Source organism: Ornithodoros turicata, chromosome 4 (genome assembly GCF_037126465.1).
Source record: "Ornithodoros turicata isolate Travis chromosome 4, ASM3712646v1, whole genome shotgun sequence".
Lineage (NCBI taxonomy): Eukaryota > Metazoa > Arthropoda > Arachnida > Ixodida > Argasidae > Ornithodoros > Ornithodoros turicata.
Window position 1 is genome coordinate 11,240,444 of NC_088204.1, and position 20,787 is coordinate 11,261,230.

General features: G+C 44.8%; 1 protein-coding gene across 4 annotated transcripts in view; it reads right to left on the reverse strand.

The window, feature by feature from the left end:
* LOC135391015 (gamma-aminobutyric acid type B receptor subunit 2-like) overlaps nucleotides 1-18,232 on the reverse strand; it is a 351,059-nt gene extending 332,827 nt beyond the window's left edge. For all 4 annotated transcript variants that reach the window (XM_064621081.1, XM_064621080.1, XM_064621079.1 and 1 more), the window contains exon 1: nucleotides 17,875-18,232. The gene's annotated coding sequence lies outside the window, so the exon portion shown is untranslated. The remainder of the gene's footprint in view (nucleotides 1-17,874) is intronic.
* Between the last annotated feature and the right edge of the window lie 2,555 nt (nucleotides 18,233-20,787).

Sequence of the window (20,787 nt, forward strand, 5' to 3'; positions counted from 1 at the left end):
AGACCGCCTCCTTAGGTTACGAAGTCATTATAAACTCCCTAAGCTTATTTGAATTTTAAATTTTCCTCGCTATACAAGGAAGTGACCTCGAAGAGCACTTCAGCCACACATGGGCTCATTTAAGTGCAAAAAACAAAAGAATAAAAACAAACGTGAACGTGTTCATACTCTGACGTCAGCTACGGGGCATCAATCAGTCATTCTCTTTTTCTCTTTCTCTGTCTCTCTCTGCTGCTTTTCACTCTTTTTAGAAAACCTTATTGCATTAGTGCTCTTCCTTTTTCTTTGTTTTTTTTTTTCTCCGTTTCTGTTTTATTCTTTTTGTTATCGGTTTGTTTCTCGAAAAGGAAGTAAGAAGTTACTCTACCGCTCCGGGGTGGCATAATGTACAGGTTTTGTTTCGTCCAGTGGAAAGCACCAATTTTCTTAGCTAATTTAATAGTGCGAGAGTGCAAGTGCGTTTCTTTTTTTTTCTTTGCAAAGCAGCTAGATAAGGATGCTGCACTAGATGTCGATTTTCAAATTCCTTCACGAGATTTCACAATTTCACAACGTCATCGCCTGAAGTGTATAATCACACGTGCGGCATGGCACGGCTCAGTACTGCTAATATGACTTGTTTGCTCGCGAAGAACCCCAGGAAAGAGAGATTACAACTCGTGTCGTCACGGCCGCGGCTGTAATACGTGAACGTAATAGGGACGGATAAAACACAGACGTGAAAGGACACATGACACGCACTCTCGCACTGTCCCACTTGTTACGGAAAGGAAGGACACAACCGCGCTGCCCAATGTCCAGACGTTTTACTGCGACAACAAACCCAAAAAACAGAATAGACCTAGACAGTCGTATTGCCAACCCTAGTATGGGACAGCATAGACCTTGTATTGCCAACTGTAGGATGGGACAAGCGTAAGCTTGCCCACATCACGCTTCAAAAATAAAGCGCCACCTGTGGCAGACCCAGCGCCACCTGTGGCACGCAAGGGCTCATGGGAACTTCTAGCACCTTAGAGACGGGCAAAGGCGGAGGTAGAAGAAGAACAACAACATTCCCGGTGTGCGCAGCAGCAGCGACAGCCGGGGTAAACCATAACCCAAGCAGACGACGGAGCAGTGTCGCTCAAAGTTCCCATGCTGCTTTGCGCCGCGCGCTTGGTGGTGCGCGCATCTTTGTAAAATCGTCTATTGCAGGGCACGCCGAGGGCGCGCGCTCTCAGTCTGCTCTTTCCTCAAAACCACTCTTTCTTTTTCTCTTGCACTGGGTAGCGCCGCATATTGTGGCGGACTTGGGTAAATCCGTAAGGCGCTTCCTGACTCTGGAAAGAACGCTAAATTGGCATCTTTCAGAGTTCAGCTAAAGAACTTGAAATTCGATAAATTTACTTATGGTGCAGGCCCCGACAAACGTTTACAGAACATGCGAGAGACGTAGTTCTCCATCCTAGTGGCGGGCCGAAGCGAGCTCGTCCACCCCAGAGGGGTGGATGCGTGCGCCGGTAGAGACATCAATCCAAGCCACTTCCGGAGCACCTTCAAGCGATACCGAAACTACCGCGGTGTGTCGCAACCAGCGCACTCACCTACCCCTCTGAACCAGTGAACGAGTTCGCTTCCGCTCGCCGCTAGAGTGCCGTACCCCACTCGGTTCCTGAACTTTTTTTCGGGGTCTGTACGTGGCTAAAGTGTCTTTCAGATAAATACCGTTTATTAGGTAGCTACGGATTTTTTTGTGTCAACAACAACAACAATAATAACAACATAAATGGCGATGAGATTAGGTGTTTCACCGCTGCAATTCAAATTCATTTCTTTTTTTTTTTTTTTCAGAAACCTTGTGATTTTGGCTGGGATAATTTATCATGGTCGCATGCTTCCGAGGCCATTAAGAAAAAAATGTTGCCATTGCTTAGCAAATTTACAAACAAACAAACAAACAAACAAAATTTACAAATATAGTACACTAGTATGTGGCACAAACTTTTATGAATGTCAGCAAGGAGATTGAGAATTATCAAGTCGTGTAACCTATTTTCTAAGAGTGAAATGAAACTTTCGAGTAAAACAACTTATACATATTGCATGACTACGACGTGCTCACCAGACTGCAGAAAAAGAAAAGACGATGCCACACGAAACTTATAGAATCAACCTTACAAAACATTCACAAAAAACAGTACAAAACTTTTGCGGGACAAGACCAACGTTGACAGTGGAGGGCGACGTCTATCGCCCACGAAGTACGCCCGGAAAACACTGACCTTTGACATTGACGTCGAACTCGGGGCCACACCGTCAGAGCCAAGACCAAAAACCATGAACTAGTCACTGGCTAGCCCAGTAACGAGACACAAGCCGCTGAAGTTTCTCCCATTAGACTATTCCAACCAAACCGGACAAGTGCAACATTATAGCTAAGCTGAGCACCCAGCATTCACATTAGACCCGGAGACTGTAGCTCGCGAAGCGAAACAGCGCAACCCACTTGCCCTGACAGCGGGAAGCAAATGGTGCCCATAAATCATGCTCTCTACACGTGCATTTTATGTTGCCTCCCTCCCCCCCCCCCCAACTCATGCAAGCACGAATAGAAAGGCATATCTGAGAACACAACAGCCAGTGAAGTGTACACTTCGCCGACGGCGGCCCGGATGGATCACACTCTATAAAACATGCGCGCATTTGTATGAGCAGCATGCGAAGCGTATTATCAGCGTCTACTTTTTTGTATTGTTCGTAGGAGAATGTCAAATTAATATTAGACGAAAATTCTGAAAGTGGAAGGATGGGAGAAGACTGAGACAGCGACTGAGGCGCTCTCCCATACAAACGGTGTTGGATTGTGTCTTTGTTAGTCTCATCACCGAAGCTAACGCCGTCTATATCAATATTCGAACGTCAACAAAGATGTCGCAAGAGATTTAAATGCGCAATATCGGAAACAGCTAGCGCCATATTCCTCGAGTGTCATTGCAGCGAAACCGTAGAGACAAAAGAAACAATTTGTGCCAGTTCTTTTTTGAGGAAATCGATCGTTGGATGGGTAGTAACTGAAAAAGAATCAGAATACTTTAAATATTTGAGATCTAAAAGCGGTAGCAAAGCTAAGCATAAAATAGCCTCACGCGTCTGACCCACCGTACACAGACATGTGCGTACAGATGATGCAAATGAGTATTATACGATGGTTAAAGTATGACAGTTTATGATACAGTACAAGCTAGGGATTCGAACCCATACCCTCCGACCATACCAGTTCTTGTTGCTGCTTTTGCTTTCGAACTCATTTGAATATGGTTCATATTACGTACAACAGCAGGTCAAAGGCAAATCTAAATGTACACCAGTCGTACATCAGTACTGGTGTAAACGTATCAGCAGTTGCAAAATCACGCAGCCATTAACTGTTCATCCAGACTTGAATTTCTATTCTTTCACGTATTATTCAAATGCCATCGCTCTTACGACGTAACCTCGCTCGGGAGTAACATATACTTATTTCCGATGTATTGCAAAGTAATAGATGGTTTCGCGGATTCAATACCAGGAATTAGAGTCGAAGCGCAAACTTTGGAACATACCGTTATGCTACCTTTGTGGTGTTCATATCTCCTCCTGAAAAGTCTGAGACGTAGGTATGTATTATGGCGATTGTACGCAATAAAGAAACGGTTGCTTCTTTACTCTGCCATTGTTGTCGTTTGTTCTTTTTTTTTTTTTTTGTGAATGTCGAGCCTGAATGAGATATCTTAAATTACATAGGCTGAGTAGGACACGGTTTTGAAAGACACGGTGACGTCTTACAGAGCAGTCAGGCAAAATCATAGCGCGTGAGCACTGTAGTGCTGCTGTGACAAAGGTCGAAACGATTTCGCGGAGCGGTTCCTTTCAAAGTAACTCGAGAAAAAGCACGACGCGCACAAGCTCTGCGTGATATGAAGTTTTTATGATGTTATGACTTTCTTGTAGCAGATGAATTCCTGCCAGCAAACGAAGAAGAGCGTGGTTTCCGGTGTATTTTTTCTTCTGTTTGTCTCGTTCGTAAATATAGCTGTCTCGTTTTAACCTCGCATTTTTCTTTGTAGTCTTGTCTGTAGTGTTACTTTTCGAGCGTTTCGTAAGGCTTCCCAAAAACCCACTACCCACTCTGCTTTGAAGCCTGTAAAGCGTGCTTCGCCTGTAAGGCTCTTGTGTATACAGGCGAAGCACGCCTCATAAGGAGAATCGATGCCCCACTGAGTAGATATACTTGTTGTGGTGCCGTTAAGAAGCTGTTGCTAGCCAGACGGAGGTGTGGCACCTATTTAACGGATCGGAAGGCCTGGCATGATTCATCTCAGGTCGTCACGAGGTGTCTCTTCAACTTTATGTCGGTCCCGCTATCCATGACAGAAATCTATCGACTTGCCCGACTGGCATACAATCAACTGTAGCGATGATGTCTGCTCGACATCAATATGAAGACGAGCGTTTCCTGGCGATATTTCCGTCATGTGTACCAAATCTATGTGCCTACCATATCTATGCTTTTGCTACTTTATTGGTAGAAGCCGTATATCGTGGTAGTATCAGATAAAACCAGTCAGTTATGCGTCTATCACGCGAATAGTACATTCATAAAACACGAGATTCGTAAGTCACTGGGAGAGAAAGAAAGAAAGATCATCCCACCCGTTCGTCCATCCATCTATCCATCCATCTATCCATCCATCTATCCACCCATCTATCCACCCATCCATCTATCCACCCATCCATCTATCCATCCATCTATCCATCCATCTATCCATCCACGCGTGCTTTTCGGTTTGAATATAGCGCTTTCTTATGCTCGGTAACTTTTTGGAAATTTTAACATAAAGAATTGGGCTAGTGGTCGTCTTGTTAGAAAAGAGCCAAGCTGCAAGAGTAAAAACCAGCATTTATGACGGTCTACGTTTACAGAGGTACTCGTCCCAAGTTGTCGAGAATCCGTTCGCTGCCATGCATTACGTATCAATCAGTCGCTAACGAAAGTCATGCACACTCAAGTTACACTCAAGTGTAAAAGCAAGTTGTTGACTTTGTTGCAAGTTGTTGCAACCTCACTTGTTGACTTTGTTGGGGAAAATAAAGCGAATCAGTAAATTTATGTGTATAGGAAATACTAGGATAAAACGCTAAGGAAGATGGGCTCACAAATTCTGTGACTCGTCTAATCAGTCAACAACGCACCAATTGAAGTGAAATAAAAAAAATACACGAAGGCGTCATCTCTCTCTCCGTGGTCTTCACAAAAGATATCTGCAAGCATAAAGATTACTAGTCGTAGTTCTCGACATACACATAAAGAAAGAATTCGCCGCCCTCCTCGACGTTACGATTTATTTGCGTGCATGTTTTCCTTGTTGGTATCATAGGGCGTGATAACACTTCGCAAGCATACGTATGTCCATACAAAAAAAAAAAATAAGGAAAGACCGGTAGAAGCAAGACGTAAGATACACTGGTTGCAATTAAAGCACAAACTTTGTTCACAACAGAGTCGTTACACCTGCGTGAACCGTATTACGCCTCTGAACGCCACCATCACCCTTACAGGTTATATGTTCCTTGAAGTCATAATGAATACTTTAAAAATTACCCTTTATCAACATGTATTAATGATTGGAACACGCTGTCAGCTAGTTTGTTTTTTCCGATAACCTAAATTCTTTTAAAGAAATGTGTAATGAAATGTACTTATTCTAGTTTTGTTGTTCGTGTTCAATTGTTTGGATTTAACGCAGTGATTTGCGATCTTACTGGGTTTTCTGCTTTCGCCTGTACTTCACGTAGTTATTTGTACTGTTATATGTGTAGTCTTGAGTGTTCGCGTAGTTGTTTGCGTTATGTACTTATGTTTACGCTAAATTGCTTGTGCTTCATGTAGGATTTGCGTTATGTTCACGTTGAATTGCTTGTATTTCACGTAGTTTCTGTTTTTGCTTGTACTCCGACCGGTCGTCGCTTCGCGTTCACCATAATTCATCCTCTCATATTAACCGCTGTGAAGTGGGGTAGGGTCCTGTGGGTACCACAGGGAAACATCCCATGTCATCATCACTTCTCCATCGTTTATTGTTGTTGTACTTCACGTAGTTATTTACATTATTTTATGTCATCCACATGTGCATTTCTCCCCCTTGTGTAATGCCTTTAGGCCCTTAAGGTATTAAAATCAAATGAAATGTGCGCGCACGATGCCCAAAGAGAACCACGGTATGCGATGTCGTATATACGTATAGACGTCTCATACGCGTATATCAATGTCGTATAACTTCGCAAATCGAGTCCGTTATTACAGCAGTAATCGGCGCACTGCAGTAGAACCACGCATCTCACGTGCCATTTATACTGGCAAAAGAAGGAGAGGGGCCAAACCGCAAGAACATCGTGCTCAAAGTTTCTCGCTAGAGCTTTCTCTCGCTGTGCAAAGACGTTGACAGCACAATCACAATGGCAGACAGAGGAGCACAAAGAACCGATACAAAGGAAGCGCTAAGACAGCCTTAATTATACGGAGAGACTGCGAAGAGGAGATTTTTCTTTCCCCTCCATGGAAAGCAGCTCCACCTCCTCATTGGAAGCACGCATTCGAACGCGCTATAGTCGTGTTCCTATCCTCATTAAAATGGCAGTGCTAGCAAAAACGGTTATCTAAATTTGGCAGCTTCCAAAATCCTTTCATATGTACGTGAAACTCACACACGGCTTTATATTTAAAAATAAAATTGAGGCCCGTGACTATGTGCGGAGCGGTGCTACACGCCAGACTTGTACGTATCTTGAGTACGTACTCAAAATACAGTATTTTAAATACTTTTTCCGGTATTTTGGTACTCTACTCAATACTTTTTTGCGACAAGTATTTTTAATGTATTTAAAATACTTTTTTTTCGGTATTTGCTACTCAGTACTCAAAATACTCTCCTTCCTCGTCAAGCCATGTCCAGCACGCTTCCCGCCGTGCCGAGATTTTCAGCTCACTGGAATTTAACCCCCTTTTTCTTCTTTTTCCTTTTTCGGGAATTCGCGAATCTGTCATTTATTCTCTTGTGCAATAGGCTGGTCCCAAGCCTGGCCTTGCTTGTCAATAGCCAACTTCGTCAGAAAACCGTTCCTATTCGAATTGCCAGGTGAATCACCAGGGGATTAGGTACAAGATAATCCCGGCATTTATTATCTTGGTCATCAAAGCAATAAACATGTGCCAGAGGTTGAAAGACACGAACCGACATACAGGAGGGATTACGAAGTTTTGGGTCAGAACATATCAACAAAGTTTACTTGGGTTGACCAACATTACTTGACACCAAGACGTTGCAAATGAAAGATATGCATGGCTGATCAAGTTTATTCCCTTCATTTGTAAGGCCACGTTCAGAATACGCGTTTCACTTACTGCTAATACTAAAGTACTTTAAAGAATATCTTAAATACTTCTTAGAGTATTTAGTACTCTGCTCAAATTACTTTCAGTTTTGAGTATTTTGTACTCTATTTTAAATACTTTTTCCGTAGAGTATTTAGTATCTTATTTTAAATACTTTTGCGCAGTATTTTGTACAAGTCTGCAGTACACGCATTGAACCACCTTCCGCGCAGGTGCCGGTAACTTCTTCGGATACTCTGGAGCTTTGTACCTACTCCAAATCACTTCTTGTATCTGAATAAATATCTCGCGTTATTATAACATTCTTGTGGTTATCGTGCTACAAGGGGAGCGGATATATTTATTAGAACAAAGGGAAAAAATGAGGAAAGGTCAGCCAAACGGTATGTCGGCTTGCTATTCCGCAAGAAAATAAAAGAGAAGAAAAGAAAAGAATGAGGAAGTAAAGCATAAACTAACGAAAGGTGAAAGCAGGATGAGATAGATTAAAGACAAATAAGATAATTAAAAAAGATGAGGGTAACGTGTATGAGGGTGACAAGTGAGGGTGGGGCAATGACGAAGGAGATGACAAGACTGGAGTGCTACAAGGATCTTCCCATGAAGAAACTGTTGAGGAATGCTCGAATGCTAGTCCCCCGAAGACTACAAGAAGCGGGATTGTGACGCTCTCTTTCGTCCCCTGTACCACCATAGTCATACCCTTCTTTCGGTGAAACACCCCATATCATAGTCCTCATTTACGTGTTGTTGTTGTTGTTTCTCTCCTTCCTGTGCGCAATGACTCTCCGGAAATGATTTCACTGTCCACACCTTCCTCCATTTATCACCCTATACACCTCATTTAAATCGCACTCTTAAAAATGAACTTCGCCGCACAGCACGCTCCTAGCCAACCATCATCTCGAATGACATCGTTCCTTCCCCTGATCTACTGAAAACGGCGGCGTACGCCTTTTCTGTGACACTACTGCAGTTCGTAGTTGTCACAAAAATGGCGTACGCCTCCCGTTTCCAGCAAATCAGGGGAGAGAACGATGTCATTCGAGATGATGGTTGGCTAGGAGCGTGCTATGCGGTGAAGTTCTGTTTGAAGAAAGCCAGCATTGTTGTATTTGGTGAACAATACTACAGATCATCGAGACTATGAGCCCAGCCACCTGGCCTCGGAGAATCCCTTGGAAACGAGTCCGCCTACAGAACGCAAGGTTACGGGCTCGAACCCTGCCGAAGACCGTTCAACAGTTTCGCGCTATGGTACAAAATAGTCAGATAGACCACCGCAAGCCACGGTGTGCAGTGTACCGAGACTAATGAATCCACAAATAATCCGACATAATCCAAAATTAACCCACAGGGCGACCACCATGACGATCAGTGTTGTCTCGCGACGTAAAGACAATAGAGAGTTTTAGCATACTGTACGCTATCGCCTTTGCGTACGTAAAGGATAGCGTTGGTGGTTCCGCGCACTGCGCGAAGCTCTCTTTCTGTTATGGGCGTGTGCAGAACCTTCAACGCTATCCCTTACGTACGCAAAGGCGATAGCGTACGATGTACTAAAACTCTATTATACGGAACAAACAAGAAGAAAACAGGAACGGAAAAGCAACCCATTCACCAAATCTGCAAGGATCTATGCACAGATACAACAACGTGGCACAACATAGGCACGCACCCACTGAGGGTGGCTTATAGCGCATCTGTCAGATGAATGCGTACTTCGCATTTGTCATTTCTGCTCGGAACCTCGGCGCGTGCGCGACCAGTTGGAGCAGCACTGAGGCGACTCGACGGCAAAATTGAAGCGAGTGAATGTGCACGATGACCGAAAGGCCTGACACGCACCGCCGATCCATGTACGTGGTCTCAAGATGGACGACTGGATTCAAGATTGAACGGTGCAAAAGGCAGAAGAGAAAACAAAAGCGGAGAAAGAAAAAGTAACGTGAATGAAATGGAAGCGTCTTTTTTTACGGAGGCGAATGCCGTGGCGCGAGAGTAGCCCGTGTTGTATCTGTTGTGATGGGAGGGAAAAAAATACCGACAGGGGGCGCTACGTATACGATGAATATTTGCGGCGATTGATTGATCGGGGAGAGGTTGACTGAGAAAGTACTCGAGGGGTCCACGCTTATAAATAAAGGCATCAACGTGGGCGTACAGAAAAGTATGATAACACAACCGAGTGAAATCAGTAAAAAAAAAAAAGAATGAAGCTTTTCTTCCGTTTTTTGATCCGTTGTGTTGTGTTCACGTTTTATAGTATGCGCACATGCACGTGCCTTTATTCGTATGGAGTGTCCATCTCATCAAGTCTTCCATTCTAAAATCGACTTCGAGACTAGCTCATGATCTTATCTTCGCTTCTTCTCAGAAGCACACGTTGAACAAGATACGAAAACTTAATTGTTGATATTTGTTTCGAACCTGCGGCCTAGCTACCTTTCCAAAACAGCGCAAACGTGCAGCTATAGCATCCATGATAGGCAAGCCTGAGCGATGGGCAAGACACGTAAACAAACACAAACACGAAGGCTCAAAACCAGCAAGACGGACCTCAGGCTTGCCTATCATGGAATTTATCCACCAGCTAGCCCGCATTTACGTCATTCTGTCAATGAGCTATCGCATCCTTTCATTCTTTTTCTTTTTTTCCTCTTTCTTCTTAATGTGATGTTTAGTCTATTCTCTACTCGTCGTTTCTTGCAAATACGCGCACAGAGCAATGAACACATTGCATGCGACACATTCTGCACTACAACCAACACCACCATCGCGCGTATTATTCCATGTTGCAAGACGCACAAACGTCAAATGCTGCCACTAAGCGCTGGCTTCAACAAAGCTTCTTCCGATATTCCTCCCTTTCGCATTAAAAATGGAAAAAGCTCATTAGACATTATTCCTTCTATTTTCGAAATCCCCGCGCCGTCAAAAGTAGCTGTCACGAAGGCGATGACGTCGTTTAATCTCAAAGCGAATTGCGAACTTTTGAAGCTAGGCAACGCCTCGTTTGATCTCAAAGCCACGATGAGGAATGAGAGAAAGCGGGAGGCATCGTTCACATTGTAGCTACGGAAAGTAAAATGCCACATCTGCATCGCAAAAAAAAAAGAAAAACGCTCCATTCCAAGACCCACCTATTATTACTTCCTGCTAAGCAAGAAGGCTTGACTGGCGTGCGAAGACTGAGTCTCTTCGGAGCAGATGACTCTAAATACTAAGGTGTATGTACGGCATCTAAAAAATTTAAGGGCGCTTCCCTCCGTTGAGGTCGTCCCTTAGCGAAGTTTTTTTGGGCGTAGGATTTACTTTCGTGAATTTTGATTTGATTTAACTAATTAATAATTGAAACATAATTTAACCGTAGAACGTGACAACCTAATAAACCGTGACGCCCAAACGTTGCTTGGAACTTTTTAAATGTCAGCAAGGTAAGCTGTATCAAAAGGGTATCAGTCAAAATGGGGGCAATTACTACATGAAAGCAACGAATGTATTAATGCATGTTAGATTTGTTTGTTTTTTTCACACACACACAGGAACGACAACGAGATGCCTTTTTCAAAGCGGAATTAGTTTGATCTTGTTCCTTTTTCATCGTCGTCCCACTCATATGTTAACCCACATGCACTGAGGTATGGTACCGCAGTTGCTGCGGTGAATCTCCTCGTTCCATCGTCATTCATCATGTTGTTGTTGTTGATGTTGATGGGGAGGGTGGTTCAGACGGCGGAGGAAGTGAGGGAAATTCTTGTACGTCCTTAGCACGTCTGAACTGGACATCACCACATCTGCCAGCGCCAGTCCTAGGTAGGCTTCCTTTATTTCATTTTCGTAGTGCCAATACAAGAAAGTTGAAAGGACATAAGGAAAAGGATGCCCGATGGCCGAACCCACATTTAGCACAGTTTAGCTCGATATTAGCGTCGCAGTCAGTTCATATTCCCCATTGTACAGCACCTAGTGCCCAAATTTTGCCGAAATTTGTAGCAGTTGTAGCACTACATGCGGCGTTCCTGGCAAGGGAAATCTCTGCGGCATCCAATATCCTCCACGAATGCAGGGCTCCTTGCAATACTAAACGCAACCGCTGCAGTCCAAGTCGGGGCCATCAACAGGCCAGTCATCCTCGCTGACTCCAACTGCGCCATTCAAAAAGTTACGTACCCCGCATGTGACAACACCCTCGCACGCTGCGTCAGAAGACGGTATGCTTAACTTTCATCATGTGGCGCTGAGATTTCTCTGCAGTGGATCCCCTCGCATGTTGGGAACACGCTGACCGTCTGGCGTCTGCAGACCACGTCTGTAACAACCCATGCCTGCCAATACCAGACGACAGCGACCGACATACGCTCGTCACGGGCTTACTGCATGCAGAGTACCCGGGAATTCGTGAGATCACGGTGAATCGTCTGCCCGATCTACCAATAGGGAGCTTTTGGAAATCGTAAGCGCACCCCGATTCAGACTCCGTATCACTGCCAGTCCATCAGATATCGGCAACGTGATGTCAGCCACTTCAACGGAATCAGGTGATTGGCTTATCATGTTTTCGGAAACGTTATCGTGAAACTTGTACGTTCTCCTAATGACAGGGATCACACGGAAACTCCAAACAACGCTCCACAGGCTCCGAACTGAGTCAGCACTGACTAATTCGTTGCTTATCAAACTTTTTTTGAAAGATCCATTGGCGGATCCTTTGGAAATGCGTTAGCATAAGCCTTTGGGTTTTTTTTTTTTTTTGCTTCCTCCTTTCTCTTTTGATTCTTTTCTTTGATTCCTTCTTGTCCTTCCTAGTTTCGCTTTTGCTTCGTTTCTTTGGTTCCTTCTTTTGCTTACGTTGCTCTTCAGTCTCGGCAGCCCGTCGCTGTCGATCGCACTCTGTTTTCCTTTGTCGCCTACTTGGCCCGGAACTCGTATTTGGTTCGCACTCCACTGTATACTTCGAACTCCCTCCCCCCCCCCCCCCCACACACACACACACACCCGCGCATCTGGCACGCCACCAACCTCCTCCTCCGCTCGGCACGCGCTACCGCCTGCACGTCTGTCCGCAGATCGACACCGCCGTTTTTCCTTTGACATGACCCTTCTAATGCTCACGCATTAAACTTGGCGCAGTGGATGATGCGAATTCCAGGTACTGCCATTATCCTGAGACCACCGAACACATCATGGAGAAGTGCCGCGCGTACGAGAGGGCGCGCCAGGAATTTATTGCAGACTGCAAGAACGATACCCTGTAGTTTAGAGCTGTGTTTGAGACTTTGTGTTGTGTGGTCTGTTTTTCGTCTTTTTCCCAGTCTCGGGTTTTCGTCATGGACCCTGTAGGCCATTTTACTTCCCAGCGGCGCCCTCTCCGCGAGACGCGTGAGAGCCCAGAATTTAGGTCTTTGTGCATCGCGGCTGCCTTGGAGAGCTCTGTAATGTCCCTTGCCCAGCTGGGGTTTCTAATCGGAAGTCGCTCACAGCCACCGAGCCTGCCTACTTCGTTCCCTCATCTCATCATCATCATCATCTTGTCATCATTTAATCATCATGTACAGCTACAGTCGTGACGATGCCCACGGCTGTGAGGCCAACGACGGCAAGCTGTTTCCACCACCATCACATTGGGCGTTCCATATATTCATGAACTATAAACTTCAGCGATCCTAGGACAACTTTAATTGCCTAGGAATACGGAATGTCGGTTGGAACATGACGCTGGCTGTAGCTCGGTGAACAGATCACTGCTGTCCTTTACCATGGAATGCCGGATCTGCCTCCTGCAGGTGTGATCTTTCTATCCTCGAGATAGAGTATGAAGTCGTCGTTTAGGTACGCTCTCGGAACGTCATCAATCATTCCCAATGTTTCCGACATACGATTTGATAATGACACTGGAATTCCAGCTAAGCACTTAGCTGAGAAAACGGGGCTCCTGCTTCCGAACGTACAGAGACGAATAAAGACCGGCCATTATGGAAAAGGTGATCTATCACTTATTGCTAGACTAGCACTCTTATCGCACTGGCGACTGCACTGGGATTCACCTTCCAGAATGAACGTTCACTAGATTGCCGGCTTGAACAATATGGGAGTACCACCAGCTCGGCTCTTCCTGTATGTGGCTGTTGTGAATCAGGGTGTCAACATTTTTTTTATCGTTGGTAGTATCACTCGTCTCTGCTGTCAGCCGGGTAACACCCTCACCGAGTCGATAACCCATTCGCAGCTAGCGCACAACCCTACCTGCAGAGATTCAGAAATTCTGGAGTGCTGGCACATTCATACTGAGGCTAGGGCATCCAACGGCCACAAGAGGCCGCTCCCTGAATGCTACAAGCAGGCTCTGGCTCCAAATAGGGTGCCTCAATACTCCCTCTGTGTATGCAGAGGGAGCATTGATGATGATGATGATTGGGAGTTTTGTGGCGCAGCGACAACTGGGATCATAAAGAGGGAGCATTGAGGGAGTATTGAGGGAGTACTGAAGCTAGTATTCAGGCACCCTAGCTAAGGTTATCATTAGGACTTTAAATAATTCCCGTTTTTGCTTCCTTCTTTGACAGGATCCGGACAGAGTTTGGTTCGTGTACTGATGATCATGCAGTATAGGCATCGAAACATCCAACCTTTAACTGTTTTCTGGTATTACGTCAAGCCATTGTATTTTATCAATACAATGCCTTAATTGCTGGCTAAGAAAAAAAATTGTTAGCAGCTATTCATACCAACACAGCTCGAACAACATGCTAATAATATCCGATCAGGTACTTTATGGGAAAGAGACGAACCTCATGAATTCTTCAAGCTAACCCAAAGAGCCAACCAATAGATGTAGTGAAACTCTCAACCACAACTTATGAAGACGTAAGATTGCAAAGTTCGCTGACGCAAGACTGCCGTTATAACGAGCTGCACCACAACCTGCACCGTCCATGATGTCCCCATCGCCGCCTCTCGCGCGATGTTTATGCTACGAAAAGCCAGCTGCAATAAACTAGGTTTCTCCGGGCGTGTCAGACGCTACATAAGCAATCTCCCCACGCGCGCTCTGAAATATTTACGTTGCGAACAAAAAAAAGTGTTGCCGAAGTAGGCCACCAAGTGTAATTCACGCTTAAGTCGGTCCCGTCATCAATCATGCAGTTTCGGATCGCTTCCGATCTACTGCGGGGGGGTTTCAGCTCCCCGTTTGGAACTTTCCATGAAGCAGAAAAGGACGCCGCTTTCTTTCCAGAGATTGCACTTTCCCCAAGCAGCACAATGCACTGAAAGTCGAGTGCAATAGGGGTGGACGGGTAGGTGGAAGGCCTTGAATTCAGACTCGTGAAACTAAAGTATATTGATAAGACACATACCGTCCACCCCTATTGCACTCGACTTTCGGTACATTGTGCTGCTTGAGTCTCTTCTTACAGGGGCTACGTAGCGACAACATCGAACAGTGATAAAAAATAATAAGAATAGTTATAATAGTTTAGAATTTCACGTCACGAGAGAAGACCTATGACCATCATCGACGCCACAGTGATTGGTCTGAGAATGAATTGTGTCCCCACCCCCTCCTCAGTATGATAAAATGGACGCCGTCGTAACAAGACGTAATGGTTGGTCAGCCAACCCTGATGAACGAACAAACACGATTAGATTAAATTTGGAAAGAAGAGAGGGAGGGGGGCTGATGGCACCTTTTGGGCACCGTGCCAAACCAACACCGCCTAGATAGAGAAAGCCTGCTTAATCGTCGACGTGACGTAACAACTAAGAGTCAGCCAATCAGGATCCTGTTTTCGACGGCGGTAGCCAATCACCAACGAGCTTTCAGCAGTCGTAGCCATGGAGACGACCCGCCGTCGTCTGCGAGCAGTGACTGAACGTCCTGGCGTACTAAACGGGAAAACTTTAAAATAAAGCGCAAGACGGTCCTATGTATTTCCCAAGACTGCTGATTTTCTGGAAACCGTCTTGGACTTTTTCTCCGCAGATTCATATCTACAGGTTTCGAGTCAGCTGCAATCATTTGCGACCTCTTCAATTCGCAGAACGGCGATTCGCAGTAGCAGACGAATTCTGACTTTATATGTCCACGTAGCGAAGGAGGGAGAGGAGGCAATAAGCAGGCCTGCTGTATCTAGGTGGCGTATTGGCCAAACGCACATAAATGCGGCAGCTGTATAGGTGCGTCACGTGACCAAATCACTTGACGACTTCACGTGGCCATAGAGTGTCACGCGGTGCTTGGCCCTATAAAGTCACGGACGGACATACACGGTTGGTTGACCCCATAACGATCGCTTTTAAAAATGGTTATTGTCACCCGACGAATTGTAGTACCTTCACGCAGTACCTCCCTCCAAGACCTCCAATGATTAGGATACCTCGAAGTTTCCCCTGCGCTACCCAGATAACAACAACAACGAAACAAAGTCATGATGAAAGTCACTGAAAAGGTTAGCCAGCTGCAGGACTCGAACCCACATCTTCTGGATTACCGGAATGAGCCCAGGACCGGTAATCCAGAAGATGTGGGTTCGAGTCCTACAGCTGGCTAACCTTTTCAGTGACTTTCATCTTTCATCGTTAATGTCTTAGGCAAATTGAGGCTTTGTATGTATTTGTCCTTTCTATGTTGTTCCAGCCTCAGAACATCAGTTCTCTCATGGTCAATAGTATCACTTGTTCTGAACACGTGGGAAAAAAAAAAAAGAACGGCTGAAGCGCAATGAAAGAAAACTGCTTATCTGAGACTTGCGTGACTGATTTCCTGGGGCTTCTTTCATTGCGCTTTAACCGTTGTTCTTACAGGCGTTGTCAATAGACGATACCGTTCGAGCCGTTCCGAGAGGGGCCACCTTCCCTAAGGCGGCGCCGGACGGCAAGTCTGGACAGCACAGAGGGCAATAAAGCGACAGCCTGCATAATTGTCACATGAGAAATTTTCCTCGACGTGGTCGTGTGATGTCTTGTGAACAGCAGCGAGGTTCATCTTACTTATACTTCAGGTTTATCGTGCCCCACGCGGACTTTGACATCGCGATGGCTGAGCCATCGCGATGTCAACCAGCCAGCTCAACCGACCGCCCCCAAAGTGATAGTCGACCTGTCCATTGCTACTTCCACTGTTCTCCGGTATAGTCGAGCGCTCATCGGAGCGAGGGCACGGAAGCGAGAGATTGGTTAACAGTGGCCACGACAGAGTACCTATCGTGCGTTTGCGGTGCGTACACTACTGCGATACGCGTACTCTATATGCATACACATGTAGCTAATGAACTCGTAAAATTAAGTCAAAGAGCAGAATAAAGTCTTCGGGCAAACCAATGTGGTAGAGTAAAACAGCAGACGCAGCTTGTCCCGCGATAAGCGCGCTCACATCTACGCTCTTTTTTTTCTCTCTCTCCTACCATCATCATCACCAGCAGCAGCAGCAGCAGTAGACTCAGCCGGTGGAAGCTGAAATCACAGCTCCCCTTACGAAATCCCCGTCTACACACTCTAGTTCAACGTATATATGCTATGCTATGCTCCAAAAATCACCCAAGGTCTTGTAAGGGTGCCATAGAGCGGCCGACTATTGTTTAAGCTCGGCAAGGTTTCGTCCCCCAACTGCGGTCTGTGTGATGTATAGTTTAAGACGTGGATCATCTACTCCAAGACTGCCCGAGGTATGGTGCACACCGTTGTACCCTTTTGACATCGCTGGCCCGCCTGGGCAATTGTCCATACTCCACCCAAAAAGATTCTTGGGTGCTGGCCTGGAAATCAGCTCATACCCACCATACGCGCCCTTGTGCAATTCCTCGTCTCGACGGACCTCTTTGACACTCTGTGACGCTCTCTGTTCTTTGTGCATTGAGATTTTCACACGTGAACTCTCCTGCACTGTTGCCTTTGGAGCCAAGTTTTGTGGTGATGTCTTCATCTATTCTGTTTCAAAGTATATAAATTTGTGTAGTTTCCCTTTCTTCTTTTCTGAATAATGCGTCCTGGAGTAGCCAGTCCCGAGTGGCTCGGGACGAACATTTCCATTTTTTTTCTTTTACAAATCAAATCATATCTTGTAAGCTGTCGCTGTAGCTATGGGGTAGCGTTCCACTCCTAGAGTGGAAAACCTCCCCACTTCATCATCACAATATATATGTTGTTGTTGTCGCGAATCTCAGCTAAGACGCTACACCGCGTACCGGGATCCACAAATGTGTCATCACATGTTGATTAGAGGTGAACTTCGAGATCATTATTCGTGAAATCACTCCACGAACTCTCGAAGTGGCTTTTCCGCTTTGGGACGCCCAGCGGACAAATTATCATAGTGCGCGGCGTCTCAGCTTCAACTATCCGGCTTATTACTTGGCCTCTAACTGTGTTTTTACAACATAGGCACGGCTAGGAAATGTTTAAAGTTAACCGAGGCACAAAAATAGAAATAACACTGTACGTCATAATAGCGTAAAGCTCACATGGGAAGCTATGCTGGCTGATTGTCGAGATAACTTGATGCGTCAAGAAAGAAGGCGGAACGCCATTGTTGGACAGCGGGGGCCACGGTGCTCCCCGCAGACCCCCCTGAAGCACGTGGTCTAGTGCAGTCCAGTGTAGTCCCTCCTGATTGTAGATCATGGCCAAGCAGGGCAGTGTCCAGGAGACCTTGTATCCATCACAACAGTCACGTCAAAAACACACTGCACACATCATTATATGTCCCTAACACTGCAATGTGGCATTCACCAGACCATTACACAGGGACCTGGCAGCAGACACCAAAAAAATCACCAACCCGTCAAACATGAAACTACATGCGCAGCCGAGGAAACCTTACCATGGTCTGACAAGGCTGCTACGATAACCAAACCGGCTGCGTCCGTACCGCGTGATCGGGTAAATGCCAGCGACGCAGCAACTGATAAGAGCTCTTGATTTAAAAAGTGGCTATTCTCATCGTTATCTTCCAGATTACGTTACTTTTGACGAGTTTACTGGCGTATATCTTCCGGAAACGGCAGCTACGACTCTCTGATTCACGCTACGTTGTCAGTTTCATCAGTGGGGTTTGGGCGATGCGATACTACTTTTCGAATTACTTGTTTTTCATTTCTTTTTTTTATATAAACTGAAATCCCCTGTTATCGGCCGCAGATTGTATTAACAGTAAGCAGCTTGAAAGAGTGGTACCACATACCAATAGTTCACAGAAGATTCGAACGCTGACGGAACCCGAGAGCGGTCATGCCGTGACTCAGCAGTATTTCGCACAGAGCTTGATCACAGCGAGGCTCGAAGAATGGGGTTGACTTCAAGATCGTATTGGGTTCCATAAACTTCATAATCACCGTTACGTACATGGCGGCGCAATTTTTTTCAGACAGTCAAGCTCTTAGCGACAGTGTGGCAGACGACACGGGAGACAATTTGGCAGACGACGACGCATATGCGTGTCGTCTGCAAGTCGTAAAAGGTGATTTGCATTATAGCACGGGAAAAAAAAAAAAAAAAAAAACTCGAGACGGACGTTTGAAACTCCTCGATTATGCGTTCTACCCTTCGTGCAAAACGAATTGTAGAAGGTGTTGCAAGGCTAGTAAATTCATTTGAGGTAATGGTAAATATGTTAAGGTAATGGTAAATATGATAATTATATTTCTTTCTATAATTGTGTTCTTGTTGTAAAATTCAATTTGTCCAAAAATTAAAGCCCACCGACTTGCAACGAATGTTTCAGACTGCTAATGAGGTCTTCCGCCTAACCGAACAAGGACTAGCTTTCCGCATGCAACTTATGACAATTACGTATAGACCCCCCAGCCACCATCCTGTTTAAAGTTGTTGTTGTTGTTACTCCAAGACATATGCGTATACATAGCAGTTCTCTAGCAATATTAAATGCGAATTACCGGAAGAAGTGAAGCTTCAAATTAATAACCTTTTTTTTTTTTTTTGCGATATACGGCTATTGTTTCCTTGTCTGGGGCTGGAGCAACAAAAGAAATGTATTATCCGCTTTACAAAAAAGGGCCTTAAAAGTGGTCGCTGGTTCTGATTATCCCTAACGTAAAACATATACGTTTAATTATTACAACATTGTTCCCTTATATGTGTATATTCTAAATACAAAATGACACGCACATATATTCAACTAGCATTCGTAATGGGAACGCAACATTTGCAGAATTATGCGACTTAAACAATGAAGTATGCACATTAAGTAAACGTAGAACCCGTATATGCACATGCCCACTACGAAATGAGCTATGCATCACTCTTCTTCTTTGTAAGAGATGAGAGAGGTAAGCCAATATTCGGCATGGTACTTTAAAAAAAAAGGATCCAGAGGATGGATCACTCCTCGGTGCAGCACAAACCATGGTCGACAATCATTACGATCAGAAGTGGGGAAATTACTTTTATTTTGTAATGCATTACCAATAGTCATTACTTTTCAGAACTAACGCATTACTAATGCCATTACTTTCATCAAGTAATATCACTACACTCGCATTAAGGGTGAACCGCATTACATTTTCCCATAAGTATAATTCTACCCTACATGGTATGAGTCACCCGAATATTCCTCAAATCGGTGCAAGTGAATTTCTGCATATATGCCTAAAGTATATACGTAGAGGTGTAGAGGCTATTCTTCTGCTTCTTTTTTTTTTTTTTTGTTCTCCTTTGACCGAAAAACGTTAGATGATAATGATGATTGTAGGTTTAACAGGGTAGTAGTAACTAAGATCAGAAAGCTTTAGAGGAGATAAAGGGTGATGGCACCATCTGGACACGTGGTTGGCCTACCGAAGAATACCCTGGGCTTGGTTCTTCTCCTGGTCGGTGTTAAAGGCTGGTTGGAAAAAACAGGTGTTTTCCGTGCCTCGATCGACACTGCACAATTTTTAACTGCTCGCTTCAGGCAGTGCCAGAACATTCATTCCAAGCAATGAGTAATGTCAGGACGCATCACTCGGTCAAAATGTAATTTATTACCATTACTCATTACTCAAATGTAATGCATTACTCCGGACCTCTGATTACGATATATGGCTTCTTCACTTTGCAACTATTATATTCGAAACATGATAGATCCTACATTAATGTACAAAAAGCAACTTATCAGGTTCCTCTTAAACATGAGTTAGTGCCTATGTTACCATGTTTTGAAAGTATCATAATTCGCTTGCTCTGGTTGCTGTTGTTGTTTTCTTATATGTTTTTCTTTTTTTTTTTTTTCTTTTGATGCTGCTGTACTGGGTAAATTGGGAGAGTGACCTAGTCAAGCCCATCGGGCTTTTAGCTACCCACCGAAAGGAAAATGGAGATTGAATTTGGCTACATCAGCATTGCAGATATCGACATACAAACCTTAAAATTTTTATTAC